At 43.6% G+C, this 19,227-nt stretch overlaps 1 long non-coding RNA gene across 4 annotated transcripts in view; it reads right to left on the bottom strand.

Annotated features, from left to right (window-relative positions):
* Positions 1-19,227, bottom strand: part of LOC106602118 (receptor-type tyrosine-protein phosphatase H) — a 94,382-nt gene that overhangs the window by 54,329 nt on the left and 20,826 nt on the right. For 2 of the 4 annotated variants that reach the window (XR_014392080.1, XR_014392081.1), the window contains exons 4-10: positions 11,878-12,147; positions 11,054-11,323; positions 8,287-8,556; positions 7,444-7,527; positions 6,720-7,364; positions 1,352-1,491; positions 1,140-1,249 (exon numbers count right to left, since the gene is read on the bottom strand). This is a non-coding gene — a long non-coding RNA (receptor-type tyrosine-protein phosphatase H). The remainder of the gene's footprint in view (positions 1-1,139; positions 1,250-1,351; positions 1,492-6,719; positions 7,365-7,443; positions 7,528-8,286; positions 8,557-11,053; positions 11,324-11,877; positions 12,148-19,227) is intronic. The other 2 variants (XR_014392082.1, XR_014392083.1) reach the window with 2 other exon arrangements.

Below are 19,227 nucleotides of genomic sequence, written 5' to 3'. Positions count from 1 at the left end.
GCCACCTCGTGCGTTTCCGTCTGTGGGTTAGTGGGGTTCCGTGTGGAAGGGGGGACCAGTCCAAGTTGGCAAAATAGTTAGTTATAGTGGCCCAAGAAAAGTGTCCGATAGACCTATTCAGATCGCAGCCGAAAAGACAGCTAACGATTAGCGGGCCGCAGATGGGCGATCAGGTTACGTCGCGACGGAGGGGCCAGTTGGATAACTCCCTCGGGCAGATAACGTCGGTGGTCCAGTCGTGAAGACCCGATGGGGCTCCGCATCGGCAGTAAAACGGGTCAGGATAGGTGAGTTGTAGCCCAGGAGACACTTCAGCTGGCTAGCTCAGGAATAGCCCAGGAGTGGCTGACGGAACTCTTCAGCTGGCTAGCTCCGTAATAATGTGTGTTAATTCCGTGACCGACGTTGCCAATAGTCACTCAGGTAGCAGCTAGTTAGCTGCAAGATCCAGGTGTAAATGGGGTGGTCAGTGTTATTATAGAATGGTAGTCTCTTACCTTGGGGTGGTCAGTGTTATTATAGATCAGTAGTCTCTTACCTTGGGGTGATCAGTGTTATTATAGAGCAGTAGTGTCTTACCTTGGGGTGGTCAGTGTTATTAGAGCAGTAGTCTCTTACCTTGGGGTGGTCAGTATTATTAGATCAGTAGTCTCTTACCTTGGGGTGGTCAGTGTTATTAGAGCAGTAGTCTCTCACCTTGGGCTGGTCAGTGTTATTAGAGCAGTAGTCTCTTACCTTGGGGTGGTCAGTGTTATTATAGAGCAGTAGTCTCTCACCTTGGGGTGGTCAGTGTTATTATAGAGCAGTAGTCTCTTACCTTGGGGTGGTCAGTGTTATTATAGATCAGTAGTCTCTTACCTTGGGGTGGTCAGTGTTATTATAGAGCAGTAGTCTCTCACCTTGGGGTGGTCAGTGTTATTATAGAATGGTAGTCTCTTACCTTGGGGTGGTCAGTGTTATTATAGATCAGTAGTCTCTTACCTTGGGGTGATCAGTGTTATTATAGAGCAGTAGTGTCTTACCTTGGGGTGGTCAGTGTTATTAGAGCAGTAGTCTCTTACCTTGGGGTGGTCAGTATTATTAGATCAGTAGTCTCTTACCTTGGGGTGGTCAGTGTTATTAGATCAGTAGTCTCTTACCTTGGGGTGGTCAGTAGTGTGCCGTCCACCCATTTCCAGGTACCCTCAGTAACAGAGTCAGTCAGACCAATCCAGGAAAAAATGAGTGATTCAAACCCATTGATGAATGTCTGTTTTGGCACAGAAAAAGCATTATTAATAACACATGATGGACCAATAAATAAAGTAGCTCTCTCTGTCTCTGTCTCTGTCTCTCTCTGTCTCTGTCTCACCTGTTCCTCTTCACTGTTAATGATCACCAGATCTGCTCCTCTCTCCAGACAGTCCTGTCTACTCTCCTCCCAGGATTTCCCCTCAGTAGAGACGTAGTAACAGCTGCAGCCAAACCTTCTCCATCCTTCAGGACAGGACCCTAGAAGTTTGACATTTACCATATTTGACACTTTAATGTAATGAAAAATAAGAAAAACATGACACAGATAAAGCTAATGAACCCTTCCAATGAGCTGATTGAGATTCCACCTTGCAGCTTTAGGAAATAATTCATATGTTCTGGTGATTTCCCACAGCAGTCGTTTGTGTGAATTGCCTGTTTGCCTTTAGCTGTTACACTGAACAAAAATATAAATTCAACATGCAACCATTTCAAAGATTTGACTTAGTTACAGTTCATATAAGGAAATCAGTCAATTTAAATTAATGAATTAGGCCCTAATGTATGGATTTCATATGACTGGGAATACAGATATGCATCTGTTGGTCTCAGACACCTTAAAACCTGTTAAGGTATAGGGGGCAGTATTTTCACGGCCGGATGAAAAGCGTGCCCAGAGTAAACTGCCTAATACTTGGGCCCAGTGTCAAATATTTGCATATTATTAGTAGATTTGGATAGAAAACACTCTGACGTTTCTAAAACTGTTTGAATGATGTCTGTGTATAACAGAACTCATATGGCAGGCAAAACCTGAGAAATATCCAACCAGGAAGTGGGAGATCTGACACTTGTAATCTTTCAAACCATTGCTTATGAAACTACAGTGTCTGTGGGGTCATTGTGCACTTCCTAAGGCTTCCACTAGATGTCAACAGTCTTTAGAAAGTTGTTTGAGGCTTCTATGGTGAATTTTCAGGGAATAACAGCCGGTTCAAACAGTGGACTGTCTGAGGTCATGTAGTCACTTCATGCGCATTCACGCATTGGCTAGCATTTTTATTTTTCTTCTGTAATGAATACGCTATTGTCCGGTTGGAATATTATCAACTTTTTATGTTAAAAACACCCTAAGGATTGATTGTAAACATCGTTTGACATGTTTCTACAAACTGTAATAGAACTTTTGAGCTTTTCGTCTATTGAATTGCGCTCCCGCATCGTGCCTTTGGAATAGTGTCCTGGATGCGCCAACAAAACGGACATAAATTATGGACTTTATCAAACAAATTAACATTTCTTGTGGAAGTGGGAGTCCTGCGAGTGTATTCCGCCGAAGATCATCAAAGGTAAGGAAAGATTTATAACACTAATCTAGAATTTTATTGATGCCATGACTTGACGGGTAGCTGTATAGCTTGCATTGATGGCTGAGTTCTGTACTCAGAATATTGAACAATGTGCTTTCGCTGAAAAGCTATTTTAAAATCTGACACAGCGGTTGCATTAAGGAATATTATATCTATAATTCTTAAATAATTGTTATATATTTTGTCAAAGTTTATGATGAGTATTTCTGTAAATGAATGTGCACATTCACCGGAGGTTTTGGGAGGCAAACATTTTCTGAACATCACGTGCCAATGTAAAATGGTTTTTTGGGATATAAATATGAACTTGATCGAACAAAACATACATGTATTGTGTAACATGATGTCCTATGAGTGTCATCTGATGAAGATCGTCAAAGGTTAGTGCTTAATTTTAGCTGTATTTCTGGGTTTTGTGACGCCTCTCCTTGCTAGGAAAATGGCTGTGTGGCTTTTCTTGTTTAGGTGGTGTGCTAACATAATCTAATGCTTTGCTTTCGCTGTAAAGCCTTTTTGAAATCGGACAATGTGGTTGCATTAAGGAGAAGTGTATCTTTAAAATGGTGCAAAATAGTCGTATGTTTGAGAAAATTGAATTATGAGATTTCTGATGTTTTGAATTTCGCGCCCTGCTATCCCATTGGCTGTTGGCTAGGGGTCCCCAAGGCGGAATGGGGTTACGCTAGCGGAACGTCTTAAAGGTAGGGGTGTGGATCAGAATACCACCATTTGTCTCATGCAGCGTGACACATCTCCTTCACATAGAGTTGATCAACCTGATTGTGTCCTGTGGAATGTTGTCCCACTCCACTTCAATGGCTGTGAAAACTTGATGGATATTGGCGGGAACTGGAACACGCTGTTGTACATGTCAATCCAGAGCATCCCAGACATGCTCAATGGGTGACATGTCTGAGTATTCAGGCCATGGAAGAACTGGGACATTTTCAGCTTCCAGGAAATGTGTACAGATCCTTGCTACATGCAGATGAGCTTCCCTGAGACGATTTCTGACAGTTTGTGCAGAAATTCATCAGTTGTACAAACACATAGTTTCCTCAGCTGTCCGGGTGGCAGGTGAATTTGTGAAGATGTGGAGGTCCTGAGCTGGCGTGGTTACACATGGTCTGCAGTTGTGAGGCCAGTCGGACGTACTGCCAAATTCTCTAAAATGACGTTGGAGGTGGCTTAATGTAGAGAAATTAACATAAAATTCTCTGGCAGCAGCTCGGGTCGACATTATTGGATTCACCATAAAAATTGCATGCTTCCTCAACTTGAGACATTGATGGCATTGTGTTGTAGACAAAACTGCACATTTTAGAGTGGTCTCTTATTGTCCCCAGCACAAGGTGCACCTGTGTAATTATCATGCTGTTTAATCAGCTTCTTATGCCACACCTGTCAGGTGGATGGACTATCTTGGCAAAAGAGATATGCTCACTAACAGAGAAGTAAACAAATTTGTGCACAACATTTGAGCTGTTTGTGCATATGTAACATTTCTGGGATATTTTATTTCAGCTCATGAGACCAACACTTTACATGTTGTCTTTTATATTTTTGTTCAGTGACATTTTCAAGTTAAACATAACTTTGCAACTATTATTTATTCCCACATTGAATATGTAGGTAGCTTTGCATGAGCCTTGTCTTGTGAGAGGCCAGAACAGCTCATTGGATCTAGTCTCCTGCTCCTGTTTCTGTAGTGTGAGGCAGCTTGATGTACAAGTAAACACTTCCAATGTATCTGACATCTCTAGTCTCTTCTAGAATTACTAATTATAAAACTGGGTCAATGAATTACATTACACTTCAGATCCCCCCAGTTTCTACACAGATCGGAAAATGCCCCTTACATGTGGAACAATTTACAAAAAACTATTAGAATTGATGGTCAAAAAATAGATTTCTGATCTTTTAAATGTTAACTGTGATTGTTTTTCTTAAGGCGTATATGTATTGTGTCTGTGTAGTTGTGCATACAGTGGCAAGAAAAAGTATGTAAAACCTTTGGAATTACCTGGATATCTACATAAATTGGTCATCAAATTTGATCTGATCTTCATCTAAGTCACAACAATAGACAAACACAGTGTGCTTAAACTAATAACACACAAATTATTGTATTGATATTGAATACATAATTTAAACATTCACAGTGCTGGTTGGAACAAGTATATGAACTCCTGAGCTAATAACTTCTCCAAAAGCTAATTGGATTCAGGAGTCAGATAACCTGGAGTCCAATCAATGAGATGAGATTGGAGATGTTGGTTAGAGCTGCCCTGCCCTATAAAAAAACACTCACAAATTTTGAGTTTGCTATTCACAAGAAGCATTGCCTGATGTGAACCATGCCTCGAACAAAAGAGATCTCAGAAGACCTAAGATTAAGAATTGTTGACTTGCATAAAGCTGGAAAGGGTTACAAAAGTATCTCTAAAAGCCTTGATGTTCATCAGTCCACGTTAAGACAAATTGTCTATAAATGGAGAAATTTCAGTGCTGTTGCTACTCTGCCTAGGAGTGGCCATCCTGCAAAGATGACTGCAAGAGCACAGAGCAGAATGCTCAATGAGGTTAAGAAGAATCCTAAAGTGTCAGCTAAAGACTTACAGAAATCTCTGGAACATGCTAACATCTCTGTTAACGAGTCTACGATACATAAAACACTGAACAAGAATGGTGTTCATGGGAGGACACCACGGAAGAAGCCACTGCTGTCCAAAAATAAACATTGCTGCACGTCGGAAGTTTGCAAAAGTGCACCTGGATGTTCCACAGCAAAAATATTCTGTGGACAGATTAAACTAAAGTTGAATTGTTTGGAAGGAACACACACTATGTGTAGAGAAAAAGGCACAGCACCAACATCAAAACCCCATTCCAACTTTAAAGTATGATGGAGGGAACATCATGGTTTGGGGCTGCTTTATCGCCTCAGGGCCTGGACAGCTTGCTATCGCCAACGGAAAAATGAATTCCCAAGTTTATCAAAACATTTTGCAGGAGAATGTAAGGCTATCTGTCCGCCAATTGAAGCTCAACAGAAGTTGATGCAACAAGACAATGACCCAAAACACAGAAGTAAATCAACAACCGAAAGGCTTCAACAGAAGAAAATACGTTTTCTAGAGTGGCCCAGTCAGTCCTGACTTCAACCTGATTGAGATGCTGTGGCATGACCTTGAGCGGTTCACACCAGACATCCCAAGAATATTGCTGAACTAAAACAGTTTTGTAAAGAGGAATGGTCCAAAATTCCTCCTGACCATTGTGCAGGTCTGATCCGCAACTACAGAAAACGTTTGGTTGAGGTTATTGCTGCCAAAGGAGGGTCAATCAGTTATTAAATCCAAGGGTTCACATACTTTTTCCATCCTGCACTGTGAATGTTTACACGGTGTTCAATAAAGACATGAAAACGTATAATTGTGTGTTAAACGTTTAAGCAGACTGTGTTTGTCTATTGTTGTGACCTAGATGAAGAACAGGTCAAATGTTAGGACCAATTTATGCAGGAAGCCATGTAATTCTGAAGGGTTCACATACTTTTTCTTTCCACTGTATGTGTGTTTTTATTTGTATTGAAAACAGGGCTCTACTGCAAATGAGACCTTGGTCCTAGTTGATCCTGTTTAAATAAAATTATTTTTTATAAAGTACACCCGCTGGACACTAGTCTATCGTAGGACCTTACCTCTAATTTATCTCCTTAATGCTGAGTGCCAAGCAGACACTCATTGGGTAACATTTTTACAGCCTTTCATATGACTCGGTAGGGGATCGACCTCCCAAACATCCAATCTCAGGGTGGACACTAACCACAAGGCCACTGGTGAATTCTAAAAGATGCCACAGTGAATGATAAGATGTAGAACTACATTATATATATATAAAACTTCCTTGACTGACAAAACAAAATCTGAGGGAGTTCTAGGTAGGTAGTTCTGATGACCTCCTGTGGCATGTCTTGAGCGCCACAGCAAAACACAGTTCCTGTAATTTGTTACTGTTTCTAACAGCCACAGCTAGCGCTGACAATACTTCTTGAGTATGATTGGGTGTGCAATAACAGGTCAACTACCAAAACGGTGGGGGGGCTGTCCTTACCGTTGATCTTACAGTTCAGTCTATCTGTCTCCTTCTGTAGCTGGTCACGCTCCATAGTTGTAGTGTTCAGACTCTTCCTCAACTTGTCTCTCTCTTTAGTCCAGGTATTTAGACTATTCTGTAACTGGTCTCTCTCAGTGGTCCTGGTATTTAGACTGTTCTGTAACTGGTCTCTCTCAGTGGTCCTGGTATTTAGACTATTCTGCAACTGGTCTCTCTCAGTGGTCCTGGTATTTAGACTATTCTGTAGCTGGTCTCTCTCTGTAGTCCTGGTATTTAGACTATTCTGCAGCTGGTCTCTCTCAGTGGTCCTGGTATTTAGACTATTCTGTAGCTGGTCTCTCTCAGTGGTCCTGGTATTTAGACTATTCTGCAACTGGTTTCTTTCAGTGGTCCAGGTATTTAGACTATTCTGTAGCTGGTCTCTCTCAGTGGTCCAGGTATTTAGACTATTCTGTAACTGGTCTCTCTCAGTGGTCCTGGTATTTAGACTATTCTGTAACTGGTCTCTCTCAGTGGTCCTGAAATTTAGACTATTCAGTGGCTGGTCTCTCTCTTTAGTCCAGGTATTTAGACTATTCTGCAACTGGTCTTTCTCAGTGGTCCTGGTATTTAGACTATTCTGCAACCGGTCTCTTTCTGCATCTGTAAAAGGGAAAAGTCAATCAAAATGTGTCACAGTCAAAACATTGACTTCAAATTTTTATTTTATTTTTTCACTTACAGGAATCCCACAGGCCTATGATGACAGCCAGTAGAACACACACTACAGCAACACTGGAGGGTCTCTTCCACCACTGAAAATGTACTGAATAACAAGCTATTAAAGTCAGATAATTGGTCATGTGTTTTACTGTATCAATGTTTTATTTGAGCTGGATCCTACAGAAACAGGAACAGCACCTCTGTTTTGGACTGATGGATTCCAGAACCTATTTGTTTGGATCCGCTACCTTTCTTGGCTTGAAAAATAATTGTTACTGTTTGCAATGTAAAAATTTGAATTACAGCGCTCAAAGTTAAGTTGAGTTTCCTCAATATTAACGGAGGGCACTGTAGGTAGGGGTAAGGTAGAGGCAGGTAGTCTCAATATTAACAGAGGGTACTGTAGGTAGGGGTAAGGTAACAACAGGTAGCCTCAATAATAACAGAGGGTACTGTAGGTAGGGGTAAGGTAACAACAGGTAGCCTCAATATTAACAGAGGGTACTGTAGGTAGGGGTAAGGTAACAGCAGGTAGTCTCAATATTAACAGAGGGTACTGTAGGTAGGGGTAAGGTAACAACAGGTAGTCTCAATAATAACAGAGGGTACTGTAGGTAGGGGTAAGGTAACAACAGGTAGTCTCAATAATAACAGAGGGTACTGTAGGTAGGGGTAAGGTAACAACAGGTAGCCTCAATATTAACAGAGGGTACTGTAGGTAGGGGTAAGGTAACAGCAGGTAGTCTCAATATTAACAGAGGGTACTGTAGGTAGGGGTAAGGTAGAGGCAGGTAGTCATTTTGATAACTAAAATTGAATAAACTTTAACACTAAACAATACTTAAGTAGAGTAATTCCTTACTTGTGGTGAGGGTTGTTGACACCAGTTTACTTTGCTTTCCATTTTCCAGCACAGTGCAGACAGTAACAGAGTACTGAGTACCACATTGCAGGTCAGACAGAGTGATGCTGTGTGAAGATGTTGTAGTGATGTGAGGTTCTGTCCCTGGACAGTGGTAGGAGATCTGGTAATGATGTTGGGTTTGGTCCAATCCTGGTGGCTGGCTCCAGCTAACAGCAGCTGATGTGGAGTCCACTGAGTCAACAGTCAGCTGGTCTGGAGCAGGAAGTACTAAGGGAAAATACATTATTATCAGTGCTACAATTTAACTCCAGAAATAAACTACAGGAGGAAAAGTAGAATAGTAGTAATAAAGTAGAAAAGGCTGCTTGCAATTCCTTTAGATATGGAAAGAAATAAGCTAAAAACAGACGTCACAAAACAGAAGTTGGATTTGTAAAGTAACAAAAATGAAGGGTTTCTGCTATATTCATTTAGTAACGGTGCTGTCCCGCTGCACGATTGTTGCCGCCACACCAAAAATAAATATAAATGAAAAGAATGTTGTCATTCTAAATCCTCTCCACAACAACAAAGTGTAACACTGTAGTACTGATAAAGTTAAAGCAAGCAGAGGCAGATCAACTCCTTGACATAATGACTCACAGGAATGGAAGAAAGCATGAATTCAGATACTGTATTATAAACAAAATTCAATGATTTCAGCACCAAACTGCATGATGAGAGCTGGGGAATTCACCACCATCATATATTTCTCATCGTGGAAGATACTGGACCTTTACATCCCATGCGGACTGTTACGGGTTTCGGTTCTGTTAGGGGTTTCGGTTCCTCTATCAATTTAGAGGTTCACTAGGTTTTGCGCTCTGATTGGAGTCACCTCGTTAGTCAGTATGTGTTCCAGCTGGTATTTAAGAGCCGCTGGTCCTGCTGGTATTTAAGAGCTGCTGGTCCTACTGTTATTTAAGAGCCGCTGGTCCTGCTGTTATTTAAGAGCTGCTGGTCCTGCTGGTATTTAAGAGCTGCTGGTCCTGCTGTTATTTAAGAGCTGCTGGTCCTGCTGTTATTTAAGAGCTGCTGGTCCTGCTGTTATTTAAGAGCTGCTGGTCCTGCTGTTATTTAAGAGCTGCTGGTCCTGCTGTTATTTAAGAGCTGCTGGTCCTGCTGTTATTTAAGAGCCGCTGGTCCTGCTGTTATTTAAGAGCTGCTGGTCCTGCTGGTATTTAAGAGCTGCTGGTCCTGCTGTTATTTAAGAGCTGCTGGTCCTGCTGTTATTTAAGAGCTGCTGGTCCTGCTGTTATTTAAGAGCCGCTGGTCCTGCTGTTATTTAAGAGCCGCTGGTCCTGCTGCTATTTAAGAGCTGCTGGTCCTGCTGTTATTTAAGAGCCGCTGGTCCTGCTGTTATTTAAGAGCTGCTGGTCCTGCTGTTATTTAAGAGCTGCTGGTCCTGCTGCTATTTAAGAGCTGCTGGTCCTGCTGGTATTTAAGAGCTGCTGGTCCTGCTGGTATTTAAGAGCTGCTGGTCCAGTGCATCAGATGGAGGGATGTTGGGAGACCTACACCTCATTTTAGGGTTGTCATGGCATTTAGACAGAAACTCCTGTTTATTTAGCTCCATTTCCTTTTACTCCAGATCCTGAGTTGGTGTAGGTTTTTCTTTTAGTTTGTCATTTCAGAGGTAAACCTTAGTGGGCATCCATGGTGGGTGTCTTTAGAACCCCTTACTAGTGGCTTTGCCATCTTTCAGTGGGAACCCCCCATGGTGTCTTTAGAACCCCTAACTAGTGGCTTTGCCATCTTTCAGTGGGAACCCCCATGGTGTCTTTCAGAAGCCCTTACTAGTGGCTTTGCCATCTTTCAGTGGGAACCCCCATGGTGTCTTTAGAACCCCTTACTAGTGGCTTTGCCATCTTTCAGTGGGAACCCCCATGGTGTCTTTAGAACCCCTTACTAGTGGCTTTGCCATCTTTCAGTGGGAACCCCCATGGTGTCTTTAGAACCCCTTACTAGTGGCTTTGCCATCTTTCAGTGGGAACCCCCATGTCGTCTTTAGAACCCCTTACTAGTGGCTTTGCCATCTTTCAGTGGGAACCCCCATGGTGTCTTTAGAACCCCTTACTAGTGGCTTTGCCATCTTTCAGTGGGAACCCCCATGGTGTCTTTAGAACCCCTTACTAGTGGCTTTGCCATCTTTCAGTGGGAACCCCCATGGTGTCTTTCAGAACCCCTTACTAGTGGCTTTGCCATCTTTCAGTGGGAACCCCCATGGTGTCTTTAGAACCCCTTACTAGTGGCTTTGCCATCTTTCAGTGGGAACCCCCATGGTGTCTTTCAGAACCCCTTACTAGTGGCTTTGCCATCTTTCAGTGGGAACCCCCATGGTGTCTTTAGAACCCCTTACTAGTGGCTTTGCCATCTTTCAGTGGGAACCCCCATGGTGTCTTTCAGAACCCCTTACTAGTGGCTTTGCCATCTTTCAGTGGGAACCCCCATGGTGTCTTTCAGAACCCCTTACTAGTGGCTTTGCCATCTTTCAGTGGGAACCCCCATGGTGTCTTTCAGAACCCTTTTTGAAACCCTTTCTGTATTTTGTTGTTGAAGTGATTATCTTTGTTAGTTCCCTTTTCTGGGAGCGATGACATTGTGTTTGTGTTTTGGGAATGTAAAACTGACACATCCATTATGATTTGTTAATTTACATTAGTCTTTTTGATAACTAGTCAAAGTTTTACACCAGACATAATAATTAAGTAGGGTACTGCCTTACTTGTGGTGAGGGTTGTTGACACCAGTTGACTTTTCTTTCCATTTTCCAGCACAGTGCAGACAGTGACAGAGTACTGAGTACCACCTTGCAGGTCAGAGAGAGTGTTGCTGTGTGAAGATGTGGTAGTGATGTGTGGTTCTGTCCCTGGACAGTGGTAGGAGATCTGGTAATGATGTTGGGTTTGGTCCAATCCTGGTGGCTGGCTCCAGCTAACAGCAGCTGATGTGGTGTCCACTGAGTCAACAGTCAGCTGGTCTGGAGCAGGAAGTACTAAGGGAAAATACATTATTGTCAGGGTTACAGTTTAACTCCAGAAATAAACAACCGGAAGATAAGTAGAATAGTAGTCGAAAATTAGAAAAGGCTGCTTGCAATTCCTTTAGATATGGGAGGAAATAAAAACAGGAGTCACAACAGAAGTTTAGGGGTTTCTGCTGTATGGTGCTGCACCGCCGCCAGATTGTTGCCGCCACACCAATTTTTTTTAATATAAAAGAAAAGAATGGTGTGATTATAAATCCTCTCCATAATAACAAGTGTTTAACACTGTACTACTGATAAAGTTAGAGCAAGCAGAGGCAGATCCACAGCTTGACATAATGACTCACAGGAATTGGGAGCAAGCAGTAATTGAAATATTATGAAAAAGGTTTAATGATTTAAGCATCAAACTGCATGATGAGATCTGGGGAATTCACCATCATATATTTCACACCAGGGAAGATACTGTACCTTTACATCCCATGCTGATACATTCATTATGATTAGTTAAAATAAATAAGTATGTTGTCTAGTTATTATAATGATTAAAGCAGGGTACTTACCTGTGGTGAGGGTTGTTGACACCAGTTTACTTTTCTTTCCATTCTTCAGCACAGTGCAGACAGTGACAGAGTACTGAGTACCACATTGCAGGTCAGAGAGAGTGATGCCTTGTGAAGACGTGGTAGTGATGTGTGGTTCTGTCCCTGGACAGTGGTAGGAGATCTGGTAATGATGTTGGGTTTGGTCCAATCCTGGTGGCTGGCTCCAGCTAACAGCAGCTGATGTGGAGTCCACTGAGTCAACAGTCATCTGGTCTGGAACAGAGGGTACTAAGGGAAAATATATTATTGGTAGTGCAGCTACAGTTTTACTCCAGAAATAAATTACAGGAGGAAAAGTAGTCAAAGTAGAACATTCCTTTTGATGTGGGCAGAAGTAAACTAAAAACAGAAGTCACATACATTACAAAACAGCTTCTGTTGTAACAAGAATGAAGATTTTCTGCTATATTCATTAATTTATATAAATTAAAATAATGTAATTATAAATCCTCACCACAATAACAAAGTGTTTAACACTGTACTACTGATAAAGTTAAAGCAAGCAGAGGCAGAATAACTCCTTGACATAATGACTCACAGGAATGGAAGAAAGCATGAATTCAGATCCTGTTTTATAAACAACTGTAACCCTCTCACCACAGGCTCAGATAAATCAATCCAGTAAGTATGGTGAAACGGACACTCAGTATATAATAAACCTGGTATGACTTAACTTACTAGGGAAAAACCAGAGACCAGGGTTCCTACCTACAGATAGAATGGTTATATAGAAAATAATGAATGATAGCGTAGTGCGACTGCTCGCTTTTTGGAGCGAGCAGTCGCACTACGCTTCGCTCCACAGGTAATATTACACTTCACTACATTACAACGGCTTGATTTGTTTGATCTGAGCAATTCTTCTTAGCTAGCTACATTGCCGTCTTTGTATCAAAGATAATTGTGTAGTTTGGAGTAATTGAGTAATTATCGAGGCTAGCTATCTTCGTCCTCCTAACGTAGTCAACACTGCTAGCTAGCTAGTCATCACTGCTAGCTAGCCAACTTCTACCGACTAGCAGCACTGTAGTAACTATTACATTACAACGTAACGACTTGATTAGTGTGGTGTTAGTGTTAGTTAGCCAGCTACATAGTTGTCTTTGCTGTCTCTGTATCTAAGATAATTGTGTAGTTTGAGTAATTATCGAGGTGAGCTAGCCAGCCGCGACGCGGCGCCAGACTTAGTCAACACACCTAGTCATCATTAACCCACTGCTAGCTAGCCAACCGTTACCGACTAGTAGCGCTGTAGATACTAATACTTTACAACGGAACGATTTGACTAGTGCAGTGTTAGCTAGCTAGCTACTTAGCTGTCTTTGTCATAACTTGATAAGGAACGTCTTGATTAGTGTTATGTTAGCTAGCTAGCTACAAAGTTGCTTGTATCATGACAAGGTGTAGTACTGAAACTATCGAGGTTACCTAGCCAGCTACACGTTCAAAGTCAACAACGCAGCCACTGCTAGCTAGCCTACGCCACCAGCCAGCAGTACTGTATCATTTTAGTCAATAAGATTTTTGCAACGTAAGCTTAACTTTCTGAACATTCGAAACGTGTAGTCCACTTGTCATTCCAATCTCCTTTGCATTAGCGTAGCCTCTTCTGTAGCTTGTCTACTATGTGTCTGTCTATCCCTGTTCTCTCCCCTCTGCACAGGCCATACAAACGCTCCACACCGCATGGCCGCTGCCACTCTAACCTGGTGGTCCCAGCGCGCACGACCCACGTGGAGTTCCAGGTCTCCGGCAGCCTCTGGAACTGCCGGTCTGCGGCCAACAAGGCTGACTTCATCTCAGCCTATGCTACCCTCCAGTCCCTAGACTTCCTGGCGCTGACGGAAACATGGATTACCACAGATAACACTGCTACTCCTACTGCTCTGTCCTCGTCTGACTACGTGTTCTCGCATACCCCTAGAGCATCGAGCCAGCGGGGTGGTGGCACTGGAATCCTCATCTCTCCCAAGTGGACATTCTCTCTTTCTCCCCTGACCCATCTGTCTATCTCCTCATTTGAATTCCATGCTGTCACAGTTACCAGCCCTTTCAAGCTTAACCTGTTAGGGCTAGGGGGCAGCATTGACACGGCTGGATAAAAAACATACCCGATTTAATCTGGTTACCACTCCTACCCAGTAACTAGAATATGCATATACTTATTAAATATGGATAGAAAACACCCTAAATTTTCTAAAACTGTTTGAATGGTGTCTGTGAGTATAACAGAACTCAAATGGCAGGTCAAAACCTGAGAGATTCCTTTACAGGAAGTGGCCTGTCTGACCATTTGTTGAACTTCTTTTCCATCTCTATCATTTACTAAGGATCTCTGCTCTAACGTGACACTTCCCACGTCGTCCATAGGCGCTCAGAGCCCGGGAAAAAACAGAATGTCGTCATTCCAGCCCCAGGCTGAAACACATTATCGCCTTTCTCAAGTGGCCGATCAAGAGACACTGGCTTATGCGCGTGACCCCGACCGCCCCCGCCTTTGGGATTTTTTCCTCTGTTTGCCGAAAAGGAGATTCCCTGTCGGAATATTATCGCTTTTCTACGAGAAAAATGTAGTAAAAATTGATTTTAAACAGCGGTTGACATGCTTCGAAGTACGGTAATGGAATACTTAGAATTTTATTGTCACGAATTGCGCCATGCGCGTGACACTTCTTTACTATTTCGGATAGTGTCTGGAACGCACGAACAAAACGCCGCTATTCGGATATAATGATGGATTATTTTGGACCAAACCAACATTTGTTATTGAAGTAGCAGTCCTGGGTGTGTATTCTGACGAAGACAACAAAAGGTAATGAAATTTTATAATAGAAAATATGATTATGGTGAGTGCTAAACTTGCCGGGTGTCTAAATAGCGAGCCCGTGATGCCTGGGCTATGTACTTAGAATATTGCAAAATGTGCTTTCACCAAAAAGCTATTTTAAAATCGGACATATCGAGTGCATAGAGGAGGTCTGTATCTATAATTCTTAAAATAATTGTTATGCTTTTTGTGAACGTTTATCGTGAGTAATTTAGTAAAATGTTAGCGAATTCCCCGGAAGTTTGCGGGGGGTATGCTAGTTCTGAACGTCACATGCTAATGTAAAAAGCTGGTTTTTGATATAAATATGAACTTGATTGAACAAAACATGCATGTATTGTATAACATAATGTCCTAGGGTTGTCATCTGATGAAGATCATCAAAGGTGAGTGCTGCATTTAGCTGTCTTCTGGGTTTTGGTGACATTATATGCTGGCTTGAAAAATGGGTGTCTGATTATTTCTGGCTTGGTACTCTGCTGACATAATCTAATGTTTTGCTTTCGTTGAAAAGGCTTTTTGAAATCGGACAGTGTGGTTAGATTAACGAGAGTCTTGTCTTTAAATGGCTGTAAAATAGTCATATGTTTGAGAAATTGAAGTAATAGGATTTTTAAGGTTTTGAAAATCGCGCCACAGGATAGCAGTGGCTGTTACGTAGGTGGGACGAATTCGTCCCGCCTAGCCTAGAGAGGTTAACATCCTTATCATTTATCGCCCTCCAGGTTCCCTTGGAGAGTTCATCAATGAGCTTGACGCCTTGATAAGTTCCTTTCCTGAGGATGGCTCACCCCTCACAGTTCTGGGTGACTTTAACCTCCCCACGTCTACCTTTGACTCATTCCTCTCTGCCTCCTTCTTTCCACTCCTCTCCTCTTTCGACCTCACCCTCTCACCTTCCCCCCCTACTCACAAGGCAGGCAATACGCTTGACCTCATCTTTACTAGATGCTGTTCTTCCACTAATCTCATTGCAACTCCCCTCCAAGTCTCCGACCACTACCTTGTATCCTTTTCCCTCTCGCTCTCATCCAACACTTCTCACTCTGCCCCTACTCGGATGGTATTGCGCCGTCCCAACCTTCGCTCTCTCTCTCCCGCTACTCTCTCCTCTTCCATCCTATCATCTCTTCCCTCTGCTCAAACCTTCTCCAACCTATCTCCTGATTCTGCCTCCTCAACCCTCCTCTCCTCCCTCTCTGCATCCTTTGATTTCCTCTGTCCCCTATCCTCCAGGCCGGCTCGGTCCTCCCCTCCTGCTCCGTGGCTCGACGACTCACTGCGAGCTCACAGAACAGGGCTCCGGGCAGCCGAGCGGAAATGGAGGAAAACTCGCCTCCCTGCGGACCTGGCATCCTTTCACTCCCTCCTCTCTACATTTTCCTCTTCTGTCTCTGCTGCTAAAGCCACTTTCTACCACTCTAAACTCCAAGCATCTGCCTCTAACCCTAGGAAGCTCTTTGCTACCTTCTCCTCCCTCCTGAATCCTCCTCCCCCTCCCCCCCCATCCTCCCTCTCTGCAGATGACTTTGTCAACCATTTTGAAAAGAAGGTTGACGACATCCGATCCTCGTTTGCTAAGTCAAACGACACCGCTGGTCCTGCTCACACTGCCCTACCCTGTGCTTTGACCTCTTTCTCCCCTCTCTCTCCAGATGAAATCTCGCGTCTTGTGACGGCCGGCCGCCCAACAACCTGCCCACTTGACCCTATCCCCTCCTCTCTTCTCCAGACCATTTCCGGAGACCTTCTCCCCTACCTCACCTCGCTCATCAACTCATCCTTGACCGCTGGCTACGTCCCTTCCGTCTTCAAGAGAGCGAGAGTTGCACCCCTTCTGAAAAAACCTACACTCGATCCCTCCGATGTCAACAACTACAGACCAGTATCCCTTCTCTCCTTTCTCTCCAAAACTCTTGAACGTGCCGTCCTTGGCCAGCTCTCTTGCTATCTCTCTCAGAATGACCTTCTTGATCCTAATCAGTCAGGTTTCAAGACTGGGCATTCAACTGAGACTGCTCTTCTCTGTGTCACGGAGGCTCTCCGCACTGCTAAAGCTAACTCTCTCTCCTCTGCTCTCATCCTTCTAGACCTATCTGCTGCCTTTGATACCGTGAACCATCAGATCCTCCTCTCCACCCTCTCCGAGCTGGGCATCTCCGGCGCAGCCCACGCTTGGATTGCGTCCTACCTGACAGGTCGCTCCTACCAGGTGGCGTGGCGAGAATCTGGCTCCGCACCACGTGCTCTCACCACTGGTGTCCCCCAGGGCTCTGTTCTAGGCCCACTCCTATTCTCGCTATACACCAAGTCACTTGGCTCTGTCATATCCTCACATGGTCTCTCATATCATTGCTATGCAGATGACACACAACTAATCTTCTCCTTTCCCCCTTCTGACAACCAGGTGGCGAATCGCATCTCTGCATGTCTGGCAGACATATCAGTGTGGATGACGGATCACCACCTCAAGCTGAACCTCGGCAAGACGGAGCTGCTCTTCCTCCCGGGGAAGGACTGCCCGTTCCATGATCTCGCCATCACGGTTGACAACTCCCTTGTGTCCTCCTCCCAGAGTGCTAAGAGCCTCGGCGTGACCCTGGACAACACCCTGTCGTTCTCCACTAACATCAAGGCGGTGACCCGATCCTGTAGGTTCATGCTCTACAACATTCGCAGAGTACGACCCTGCCTCACACAGGAAGCGGCGCAGGTCCTAATCCAGGCACTTGTCATCTCCCGTCTGGATTACTGCAACTCGTTGTTGGCTGGGCTCCCTGCCTGTGCCATTAAACCCCTACAACTCATCCAGAACGCCGCAGCCCGTCTGGTGTTCAACCTTCCCAAGTTCTCTCACGTCACCCCGCTCCTCCGCTCTCTCCACTGGCTTCCAGTCGAAGCTCGCATCCACTACAAGACCATGGTGCTTGCCTACGGAGCTGTGAGGGGAACGGCACCTCCGTACCTTCAGGCTCTGATCAGGCCCTACACCCAAACAAGGGCACTGCGTTCATCCACCTCTGGCCTGCTCGCCTCCCTACCTCTGAGGAAGCACAGTTCCCGCTCAGCCCAGTCAAAACTGTTCGCTGCTCTGGCACCCCAATGGTGGAACAAGCTCCCTCACGACGCCAGGACAGCGGAGTCAATCACCACCTTCCGGAGACACCTGAAACCTCACCTCTTTAAGGAATACCTGGGATAGGATAAAGTAATCCTTCTAACCCCCCCTTAAAAGATTTAGATGCACTATTGTAAAGTGGTTGTTCCACTGGATATTATAAGGTGAATGCACCAATTTGTAAGTCGCTCTGGATAAGAGCGTCTGCTAAATGACTTAAATGTAAATGTAAATGTAATACACTTTCATTCAATCTGCAATAAACGACACCATACAATTTTAAAACAGACTAAACCTAAACCCGGGTGCTAAACTGAAAATGTTCGATCGGCGCCGTTGGAGCTAAGCAGTTAATCATGGTTTCACAGAAACCCGTTGAAACCAACAGTTCCAAGGCTGTGACCTATTTATAATCCAATTCAACGAAGCCCTCAAATTCTCTCAGACCAAACCGTCTTCTTCAGCTCCCGATCCGACAAACCCAAACTAGCTGCCGAAGCATCTGGAACCTTTGTTAATCCAGCCAAGCAGCAAGCGAATTGAGATGATTCTCTCGCTAAAATATGAAACTATAAATCTTATTTTGTTAAGGTGAGTAAAGTAGAGTGCAGTTAAACCCAATTCGAGGAAAAAACTATGTTTAGTACACAAAACGTCTTCCCACTTCACATGAGCATCTTCTTCTTCTTCTATGGCATAATGTAGTTTGCAACAATTTCATGTGCATTCTGCCACCTACTGTGGGGGTGAATAACAATTCCCCTAAAAAAGGAAATCACGTGGGTAAAAATAAATCGAATATCATACAAACTATCAAAAAATAGAAAGAAATAATAATTTACTAAACAAAATCAACCTGCTTTTCTGTGAAATAATGAATTCTAATCATGCCCCTACACAGGCTCAAAAGACTCCTGTGAAGGCGTTGTAACGGTTGTCGTAAGGAGAGGACCAAAACGCAGCGGGAATATGTACACTCATCTTCTTTTAATAGGACAAAGAAGGAAAACCAAAACAAACACGTATACAAAAACACAACGACGATTAACAGAGGGGGTATTTGAGGGGGTAAGGCATGAAGCTATAAGGCATGAAAACAAGCTCCCTAAATGTGACTCTCAATCAGCAACAACGATGTACAGCTGTTTGTGATAGAGAGCCATACCAGGCCAACACAGAAATACAAAACTAGAACAGCCCTCTAGAAATACAAACACAAGAACATACCCAACACCCCGGAACACATAAATCAAACACCCCTCTACATACATACACACCCCGAACCACTTAAATCAAATACACCCTCTATATCGACACATACACCAATAAACCCCAGAAACACTCTACACAAACTAACCCTCTA

The sequence above is a fragment of the Salmo salar genome, chromosome 04 (genome assembly GCF_965601325.2).
Source record: "Salmo salar chromosome 04, fSalSal1, whole genome shotgun sequence".
In the NCBI taxonomy this organism is placed as follows: Eukaryota; Metazoa; Chordata; class Actinopteri; order Salmoniformes; family Salmonidae; genus Salmo; species Salmo salar.
Note: the sequence above shows the minus strand (reverse complement) of the source record. Positions and strands in the feature narration are given on the sequence as shown.